General features: G+C 39.8%; 1 protein-coding gene across 1 annotated transcript in view; it reads left to right on the plus strand.

Moving 5' to 3' along the window:
• Nucleotides 1-7,484: 7,484 nt before the first annotated feature.
• The window catches only part of GPBP1L1 (GC-rich promoter binding protein 1 like 1), a 24,720-nt gene continuing 22,493 nt past the window's right edge, over nucleotides 7,485-9,711 (plus strand). Inside the window, exon 1 of the mRNA XM_009638808.2 lies at nucleotides 7,485-7,586. The gene's annotated coding sequence lies outside the window, so the exon portion shown is untranslated. The remainder of the gene's footprint in view (nucleotides 7,587-9,711) is intronic.

A 9,711-nucleotide genomic window follows, 5' to 3' on the forward strand; every position in this document is an offset into this window, starting at 1 on the left:
TCGGCGCCGAGCAGTGACACGTGTGCTGCGGGCCGCCGAGCCCCAGCTTCCCCAGCCCGCTGCCAGCCCCGCCCCCCGCGGGGGGGAGGGCAAACGGAGGCCGGGAAACTCGTCAGGTGCCAGTCGTTATCTGTTCACACAAAAACAGCGCCCGGCCCGAGCGTGAGGTGGCTTTTTCCGTCGTGAAAGTTATTTCTGTGTGTCCGGTGTGGCTTATGCCCTGCTGGCCTAAGGTCTTGCGTGGTGCAGCTTGAACGGCTGGAGCTGGGCTCGATCAGAACAGCGGTGTTCGCCCCTAGCATTTCAAAGATACGTTCAAGGCTTTGAATTGAACTCAGCTTAGTAACAAGCCGTTTTGGAACGATTTCGGAGTGGTTAGTGGGTGTCTGCACAAGTTAAGAGTTTTTAAACAGCTTTAGAGGAGCAGTCGCTATTTAAATCCTTGTAAGTAATGCTAGAATCGTTTAAGAGCATTGCTTAAAAGTCTTTTTATATTAGCGTGACCAGGTAAGTCAACCTTCCTTTCACCACCCCCAAGGCCTGAGTGACACAAGTGTTAGTAATGTTGATAATACTCTGAAACGTTGCAAGTGACTGAGCGAAGTATGGAAACAGCGAAGGGGGGGTATGGAGATGAGAAAACAGCTGAGATAATTGAAGAGCCATCGAAGCTGAATTTACTGTAGAGTTGACATTGCTTCTATAAAAATATTAGGTGGTTATGAAAAAAGCTCATGCAAATGTTACTTCATGAATGAATATGGCTGATATTTCTGTGAAAGGTTCCCCATGTTCATCCATTTGGAGACCGGTATTTCAAACTTCCAGTCTCTGACTCAGGAAGGAAACAGGTGTAGAGCAGTGGTAGGAAGAAATAAAATCACCAGGTTAAAGAAGAGTTTTCCTCTCGCATTCTTTCTCATCGTTTTTAGAGAAAAGTACATTAAGAAGAAGTTCTTGGAGTTTTGTCTTTAGAATAGAAAAGCTTCAGGTGAAACTTCCCTCTTTTTCCCTTTTTTTTTTTTTTACAGCTGTTTGTAGGGAAGTGCAGCCTCTGCATTTGATATTCATCTAGTTTGTAGTCTTAATCCTATATGACACAGAAGTTTCCATTGCAGATATCATACTAGGACTTCAAGTGAAAATGTGCAGGGAACAGATGGCATTTAAAAAAAACCAAGTCCTGTTTTTTCTGCGGATGCCTCAGAAATAAGAGGAGCAGAATGCAGATGTGATATATAACAAATCAAGTGGAAGTGCACAGTTTCTGAATTGTTAGGAAAAATACTTTGCAAACATTTTTGCAGGGTATGGTCACCTTGTCTCACAGATCTGACTGCTTTGTATGTGGTGTTAGTGCCTCTTGAAATTCCTGTTTTAAATTAGGAAATTAAGTCACTACAGAAAAATAGTCTTCGCTAGCGTTTTCATGAAATGTAAAAAAGTATTTCAAGAGCTGCGGGATACTTTTTAAATACAGAAAAATACTGTGGTTGGATTTGTGAATTTCTTCAGAAGTATGGGGTGTCAGTACTTGTTTTTACTAAGTGAACAAAAACTATTGGCTCAAGAGTTAAAGTTGCGCTTTTTTTTTTATTTCAGTGTTACAGGATGTTTGAAGTTAGTTGTGTAGCTGCTGAATTGACTTAGTTGTGAAGTGTACTTTAGGGCGTGCTTTATTCAGTTGTATGAACAGATTGGAAAAGGGCTGCCTATGTTCAGTAGAGCTGAAACATAAAGCACCTCTCTCCAGTAAAGTGCTGGCTGCTCTTGCATGGATGCAGCTTTTTCTTACAACTTTGTAAGAACACAACCATGGAATGACTGTTGCTAGAACTTCTACAGAGAAATGTCGTAGTTACTGAATCTTGCGGTTGGTGAGGTAGTGTGTATACCAGGAAGTTTGTTTGGGATTTTTAAGTTTTATGTTAATTTATTTGTAGGGGCAGGAGTGGTTTACATTTTGTTCTGCTGACACAGCAGAGTAAGTAGACATGTTACTGTCCCTTATGTAGTGACCAGGATACCAACTAAATTGTATGTGGCTTTTGTTTCAGTAAGAGTAATTGAAGTGCATGTTCTCTTTACTTGTCAGATTTGATGAAAAGCAGTGAAGTTGGCAGAAACATGGTCCTGCTTAGAATATTTCATGAATGCCAGGATGTTGTTTAACTTGTGTTCTGTAAGTTAATATGTTCCTGTGAAAATGTGCCAAACTTCAATGAGTTACTGTACGGTCAGAAGATAAATTTAAATTTGGGGGAGTGGATTTAGATAGAGAGTGATAGTGGCTAAGTATCCACCATACATGTGTGTGCAAACGCTGTGCAGACCTAAAAATCCTAGGTTAGACGAGGCCATTAGCATGACAGTAAGTGGGAAGGGAAGCATATTGGTTAAATTAGTCATACATATTAGCAAACCGGAATTTCTTTATTAAAGTGTGCTTAACTATTTCAGTTCCTGCCTTCTCTAGCTGGCCTTCAAAAGTATCAGAAGAAGAATTTTAGCACTTCATGCTTCTTAGACCTTTCTGTAATTGAACAGCAAAAAGACTTTGCAAAGTGTTGGTGTATGCAGTTCCATGAAATGACTAATCTGAAATAGTTGCACTTCCAAGGTCTGGCTTAACAAAAATCCTTTGAACCAGTGCATCCAAACATAACTGAGGTTTTCTGCAGTAGATGATGCTCAGAAACAAATATTTTGCAGTGTATGACCTTGTGCCTCAGGGACTGTTGTACAATAGGGAGTTTACCAGGAGCTACTGAAGTTCTAGGATTTACAGTGATACTAATAAAAATGCCAATGTCTTTTTTTTTTTTTTTTTCTTTTTTTCTTTCTTTCTTTCTTTCCCCTTCCTTGAATCTTGTGATCACTTCCAGTTCAGTGTTTTTATAGTCTTATCCTCCACCCTGGAATGAACATCACAGCTTCATGGTGTGATGTTGGTGGTTCCTGATTAGCAAAGGTGTGTGTGTGTATCTAATGTTGTCCAAATGCTTGTCCGTGGTTTTAGAAATCCCCTTTTTCCAATATAGGAAGAAATGAATAATTGTAAATTAATTTCCCTTGGAGCAGTTTTGTTTTCAGCATCTGTTCTACGTTCAGGTAGATAGTAGGTGTCGGGGTGGATAATGGTATGGCCAAGAATGACTGGCAGAGGGGACAGAGGTTTAGTGTGGAGGGGACTGGATGTCTGTGTGACCCTCATAGCGTAGTTGCAACATAAGGAGCATGTGGCAATGATAGTTACTCTTTTCGAATTTTGTCATCTTCAGTTTGTGATAAACAATTAACTTCTAAATAAAGGACTGAGTCTGCCATGGAGGTATATGGTATTATTCTGGCCACAGAAATTGTTGGTATTTATGAAGTTGCTGGTGAATTTGTGTGGTAAAGGTTACAACAGGTCTCCAGCTTTTCAGCAGACAGGAGTGTTTAACCATTGTGTTTCAATGCGTCATCTATCATCAAGGGATTAATCAGGATTCACGTGAGGTGGTCTGAAAAGACCTTTGATGCTAATCTTAAAAAAAAAACTCAGCAAGGGAACTCTCTCACCCTGAAAATGTTAAATGGGTTATGATCTTGACTGTTAGTTTGAGAAAACTGTCCTTTCTGTACTTTGAACTCTAGTTAAAGTAGAGAAACAGGTTAATGACAACTTTAATGTCTTCAGGTTGGCTGGGCCTTATGGAATGTATACTACAGTATTTAGGGAACTTACATTCTGTGGGGGTGAGAAAAATTCCAGAATACTGAAAAGTGTTGAGGAGCACTTCCCCTCACAACATCTAGAAAAAGACAGGACTTGGGTGCGTTAAAGGGAAGAGTATTCACATCAAGGACTCTGTCCTGGGTCACATACTGTTTGGTGTTTTCACTTTTCTATGTTGAGATAATATTCTTACTGAACACACAGATTATATGATCTTGACAAATTCAAGAAATCAATGCTATTGATTTCAGCCATTTTGGTGTAGATGGGTTCAAATTACTGTGTTGAGGAATATTACCTTATGCAGACAAGGAAGAGCTGGCTAGGCAGCCGTTCTGTGGGAGAGTATCTAGGGGTTGTAGTGGTTCCTAAATTATCGTGAGTCAGCAGAATCACTGTCATGAAAATTCACTTGTCATACTGGAACATATAAAAGAGCATTGTAAATAAGGTAAACGAAGCAGTTTTTCCATTCTGCTGAGGAGTGGTAGGTCTTCAGCTAAAAGTATCTCCTTCAGCTTGCCATACTATCGTACTTCGGGAAAGTTAGAGCTGGATAACAAGATCTGTAAAGCAGATAACAAAGTCTGTAAAAGAGAGAAGCCCTGACTGAGGATTGGGGGGAAAAAAAGAAGTTGGATTGTTTTAGCTCTAGAATAGTTTTATACAACTTGTGTTTCATCAGACATCAGCAGGTGATCTATAAAGCAGCTTATGAAAGTTACCTGCAGGTATAACTGGGAGCCAGCTCTGACATCCTGTCACTGCCTGCAAGCTGTCATGCTTGGTAGGTGGGTCACATCAGTTTTTTTCATCATCAGTGCTTTGAACTTAAAAGCTTGTAGCTTCAACAGTAAAACTGGAGTGGTTGAGGGGGAGTGTGTGTTTGTTTTTTAAAAACATGACTATATTTGATCCCAGAATATGTTATTACATCCTTTTTCTGCTGCCAAAAGGTGCTGGGATGCAGACCCACCCCCCAAAAAAAAAACCCGCCACCTGCTGAGGTTGCCTTTCAGTCAGGGAATACTGAAGTACTGGTCTGGAGAAAACATGTCTTAAAAGGTATCTGCAAAGAGAGGTTAGTCAGCTTGCCATATCCATCATGAATAAAACAAGTAGTTATGGGTTGAAATTGCAGCAGAATATATTTAGGTTAGGCATTAGGTGCGGGGACAGGCTTTCAAGCCATAAGAATAACGAAAACAGATTGTAGAGATACACTGGAGAATGCTGGTATGCTAATCTTTTTTGATTTACAGCTCCAAAAAAAATATTCCAGTGGAGGTATGAATAGCTGCATAATGAATTCCAGTCTGCTGATAACAAACTCATTTTTCTGATACTTTTTGAGACATTTTAGGATTGATTTTTGGACCCCTGCAGCTCTGCAGCTGGAAGATCACTGTACGAATTGGTGGAGGGGGGGCATTGCTTAGTATATTTTCAAAGACATCTGATGGGAAGAGCATAGAGCTAAAGTCTATTAAATCTCAGGAGAAGGGGATGAACTATGCAACCTCTGAAGATTCCCCCCTCCAGATGTTTTCCTAGTACCCCCTAGCTTATTGTAGGACACTAGAGTAGAAAAATGGCACCATTTAACTCTTGGCCTGCATGGTGTACCTGCAGAATAACAGCACAATAATTCTCTGCAAGATCTAAAGATGAAGCTCAAACCAGCTGGACATCGCCTTGTCCATAACTCCTTGCTTTATTTTATCTCTGAGAGTTTCACAGACTAGATAGTAGGGAGAGCTCTAGCAAAATACTGTGAATGTCCAAAGAGGATGTATCTGCCAGCTGCAGCAAATCATCAGATCACAGGATTAGGGATCACTTGTTCCTCTTTTTATTTTTTTTTCTTTTTTTGAAGCCAAGACCAAACAAATGGAATAGTTATTGCTTGTGCAATTTATTTTATATGTATAGGATTTGTTTTAAACTGAAATGTCTTCAGTGACTTTTCTGCATTGATGTTTGATAATGCTTTCGTAATCAGAGAAAGTGCTGAAAATTTTAAGCTAGTGGAGTGAAAAGCGTAGCAGACAATGTAAACTTTGCAAACTGTAATGCAGGTGTTGTACACATGCTGAAAAGCGCTGAGTGAACATGTCTTTGCTGTGTCCTAGTCACAGACAAATACATGTGGAGTTTCTTCATGTTGGTCCTGGTCTTGAGGTAAAATGGTTTGGAAATAATCCAAGTGGAGGGAGTGGCAGAGAGGGAGGGTATGATTAGTCGCCAAGGCTGGGTCTGTTGTCTTGGGTGGGAAGTACCTATAACTGGAGTGTACTGCCCTTCCCAGTTTGTAGTCCTGGTCTTGTAGGGCTGGGGTAATTGTATCAAGAGGAAGAATTGCTATAGTATTGCTTAGGAGAATGGTCTCTTGTTTCTGAATGTCCTTCTCTGTTTATTTTGTTGTCTCTCAATTGTTGTTCCTCTTTGCAAGTGGTATGCCTTCCACTCTCTTACCCTTCATCTGGAACGCAGATCTGTACTTCCCTGTGCTTGATTTATAGTCTCTCTTGCCTTGACACAAATATTTGATAAATAGTCTGGTTGCATTTGATGCTCTTTTCCAAAGGAAATACGTTTTTCTCAGCTCCAAATGGAATATATTTAAATGTAAATGCACTATAGTAGCAATAGTAACCCTGGTAAAATACTGGGTTATAAAATACCCTTAGTGGGAAACGCCCATCCCATTATTTTTTTTCCCTAAGGTACTGGAGAACTACTTACTTCACTCTGCTTAGGCTCTGTGTACATCTCTGGAAGACAGGTAGGCAGGAAGTATGTAGTATGCAGCAGGGATAAGACAGTAATTACATATTTGCAATTCTTTCCTTATGATGGGGAACATTATCCTGGTGTATGCTACTGAGCAGTAGAAGAGACTTTGTTCATTAGGGCTTTGGGCAGACCATACAGATAAGCTCTTCATGGCTATTTCACTCGTTCTGTTGTGAGGTTTTGGGGAGGATAGTGGTACCTTTAAAGGCAGCCATGACAAGGTGTTGTGCTTGGTAAGGTTCAGGGCAGAACAGAGCCTTATCTTGACCTCAGATACTTTAGAAAGGTCTGTGGATCAAAGTGCACTGCAGAATAGGTGTTTGATTTTGTTCTCTTCAAGAGCTAAAAAACCCTTTGGATTTGATTAAAATTAGCAGAATACCTTCTCCAGATTCAAAATACCGTATTTCATAAAATGCTACAGCTGGTTGAAAGTTCAGAAAATTGTTCACATTTAAAGCCTAATACTATTTAAAATATGTTTCTTTGTTTTGTATCAGTAGTGTCAATAGATACACTTGTTTGATAGAGGTGTGTACAATCCCTGCAACCTTAGTCCCTGCAGTAGGGCAGAGCAGTGAGCAGGTCTTAACCTTTCAGGTAAATACCGCAGTGCTCTAACATAAAGAGTACTAAGGACTGTTGGAGAGAAGTGGAATCTCAAGTGGTACAGGAGAAGAGGCATAAGAGATGGCAGTATTGGCAGTGGCTGTGGAGTGTAAAACATCCAGTAGTAATTGTTGGTAGGCATAATATCTAGAAAGTCTATGCTGTCCCCATTTTGTGCTTAGTTGAGCCTTTTTAGACTTTACATGTTTAAAATGCTCCTAGCTTGGTACTCAGAGTAAACTCCTCAAAACCCACTGGAACGGTTCACTTGCAGTGTTATCACACTTGCTGGCTGACGTTCAGAGCCTTATCATTGTATGCAGGCTTCTGTATAGGTTCCCCAGATACTGCCTTTTCCAAAATGCGCTTTGGGCTTTTGTGTTAAAAACAAGCTTGCTGGCTTTGGGGTCTGTGGTCTCCTCAATGCACCCGATGCTGTTAACCCAGTAGTGATGTGGTGGTAGCTTTGCTGGCAGAAACTTGGATTGGCTGGGGCAGGAAGGGCAGGCATCAATTAATCAATAGCATTGCTAAAGATGAAGCTTTTGTCGATGGCGTTTTCTTATTCAATGGAGAATCTTTCCTACATCACAGTTGTAGAAGCCACTTTCCTCTGTGATTTGGTTGTGTGACTCTTGTATGCCCTTGTATCTTTGGTTGCTGTTGAGATGATTTATTTTTTTTCTTACCCACTGCATTCTAGATGTCAGTACATATTCACAGGAGTAGGCTGTTAAGGCTTTGCAAGGTATATGGGTGGGTGGGTGCATATATTTGTTCCAGAAATTTTGAAGGAGGTAGGATTCGGTCAGGGTGACCTTAGAGAAATGGAAAGTAAGTAGGTCAATGGACAGGTTGTTTGTGAAGCAGTACTGTGTGAGATGGCAGTGGGAGGACTGTCAATAGAGAAAAGGGGGTTAGCATATAGATGTGTCTGTATGGACCTTTCTTAACTTATTTTCAGTTCATTGAAGTTAGTCATCCAGTTTGCAAAAGCGATCAGATCCATAACAGTTAATATGGTTTTCCCCCTCCCCCTGCTTGTTACTCTGGAAAAACTTTTGTATGCACAAGCTTCTGGCATGTTTTCATCTTGGAATATATAGATTTGCAGTGTTGTTTCTAGAACACAAAACAGTTTTGATGATTCTGCAAGATAGATTCATTTGCTTTAGACCTGAAAAACAAGGTGTTAATCTTTCAGTAATAGATGGTTTTCGCAAGAACTTTTAATATCTGTCTGTATCTGGGAAGATGTTGGTTTGGTACCTGATTACCATTTTAATCTGTCATTTAGTGTTTTAATGGGCTCATGTTTCCATAATTCTGTAAAATCTGACATGAGTGAAGCTTTGCTTTTTTAGATGCTAGATTTTTCAGCAGCCAGGTACAATTTAAACAATGTTTTCTGCAGTATTTTTGATTAATGGAACTGTCCTTTATACTCGAGTAACCGTTTCAGAGGTCTAGCTGTGAGATATAATGGAAAGAAACAAGTAATGATGGCAGATGTGTATTATAGTTGCTCTGGTGCATAATACCTCAGGTGTGTGAGCACTACCAGTTGTACGTGCCGTTCTGGAACATCCACATCTGTCCTTTCAAAAGGTAGCCCTATTTCAGTCATGTAGACAGACTGAAGGTGTGTCTAGACAATTGTATTAATGGAAGCTGAAAGCAAAATGAAATTAAGTTTGTTTTGTAGATACTTTATGTACGTGAACATGCCATTAACAGCAAATAAATGATCTCAACTTGAGAAGACGTAGCTTGCCAGTTGTTATGACAACTCTTGGAGTAGTAATGCTGCACTCGTGTCTTTTATAGTAAGGCCTAATAACGTATGCGGGGTTGAAGCAAGATTTATAATTATGTTCTTTTAAAAGGGCTGTGCACCCAAATATGATTATCTTATTCAATAAAATGTTTCTAATTATAGTAAGGCCAAGCCTCGTTCTGCTTTTTTGGAAAACAGGATAATGAAATTGCATATGTGGCTTTTTGGTATCCTTAAGGAAATCAGTAGCATGCTTTTGATGACTCCTAGGTTGGGCTCCAGGCTGTGACTCGCTATTTCTGTGAATGTATTGGATTAATCAAAAGTCGTTAGGTGATATTTTAGTGCATGCATATGGTATTAATTCTTTATCATAAACTAACATACACCTGTTAAATGACACTCTGCTCTGAAGAGTAGCTAAGTGGAAAGGTCTGTTGTGCATGTTTAGGCATATCTGCTTGATTAAATAACTTTAAAAGAGCTGCACAGGAAGATAACTGATGAGGGAAGTAAATTTTGTTCTGCCTTATGCATCCATTAAATTGTTCACTAGTTTTTCTGAATGCTTTTGCAACCCAGCTGACATCCGATCTTTAGGAATATTACTGAAATCCCAACTGAGTTGGCCAGTTAGAAAAACAATCTACTTTTTTTAAGTAAGCATGTTCTATTTAGAGAAATACATAGAAATGCAGTGAAGTGAGCTGAAATTGTGGCAGGGATAGACAGATGATGTCCCTGTGACCTTTTACAGCTGTTGTTAGCTGGGTTGATAAATGTATCGTGGAGGGGAAAAGGTTTGTTT

Source organism: Egretta garzetta, unplaced genomic scaffold, assembly GCF_000687185.1.
Source record: "Egretta garzetta isolate BGI_Z169 unplaced genomic scaffold, ASM68718v1 scaffold145, whole genome shotgun sequence".
Lineage (NCBI taxonomy): Eukaryota > Metazoa > Chordata > Aves > Pelecaniformes > Ardeidae > Egretta > Egretta garzetta.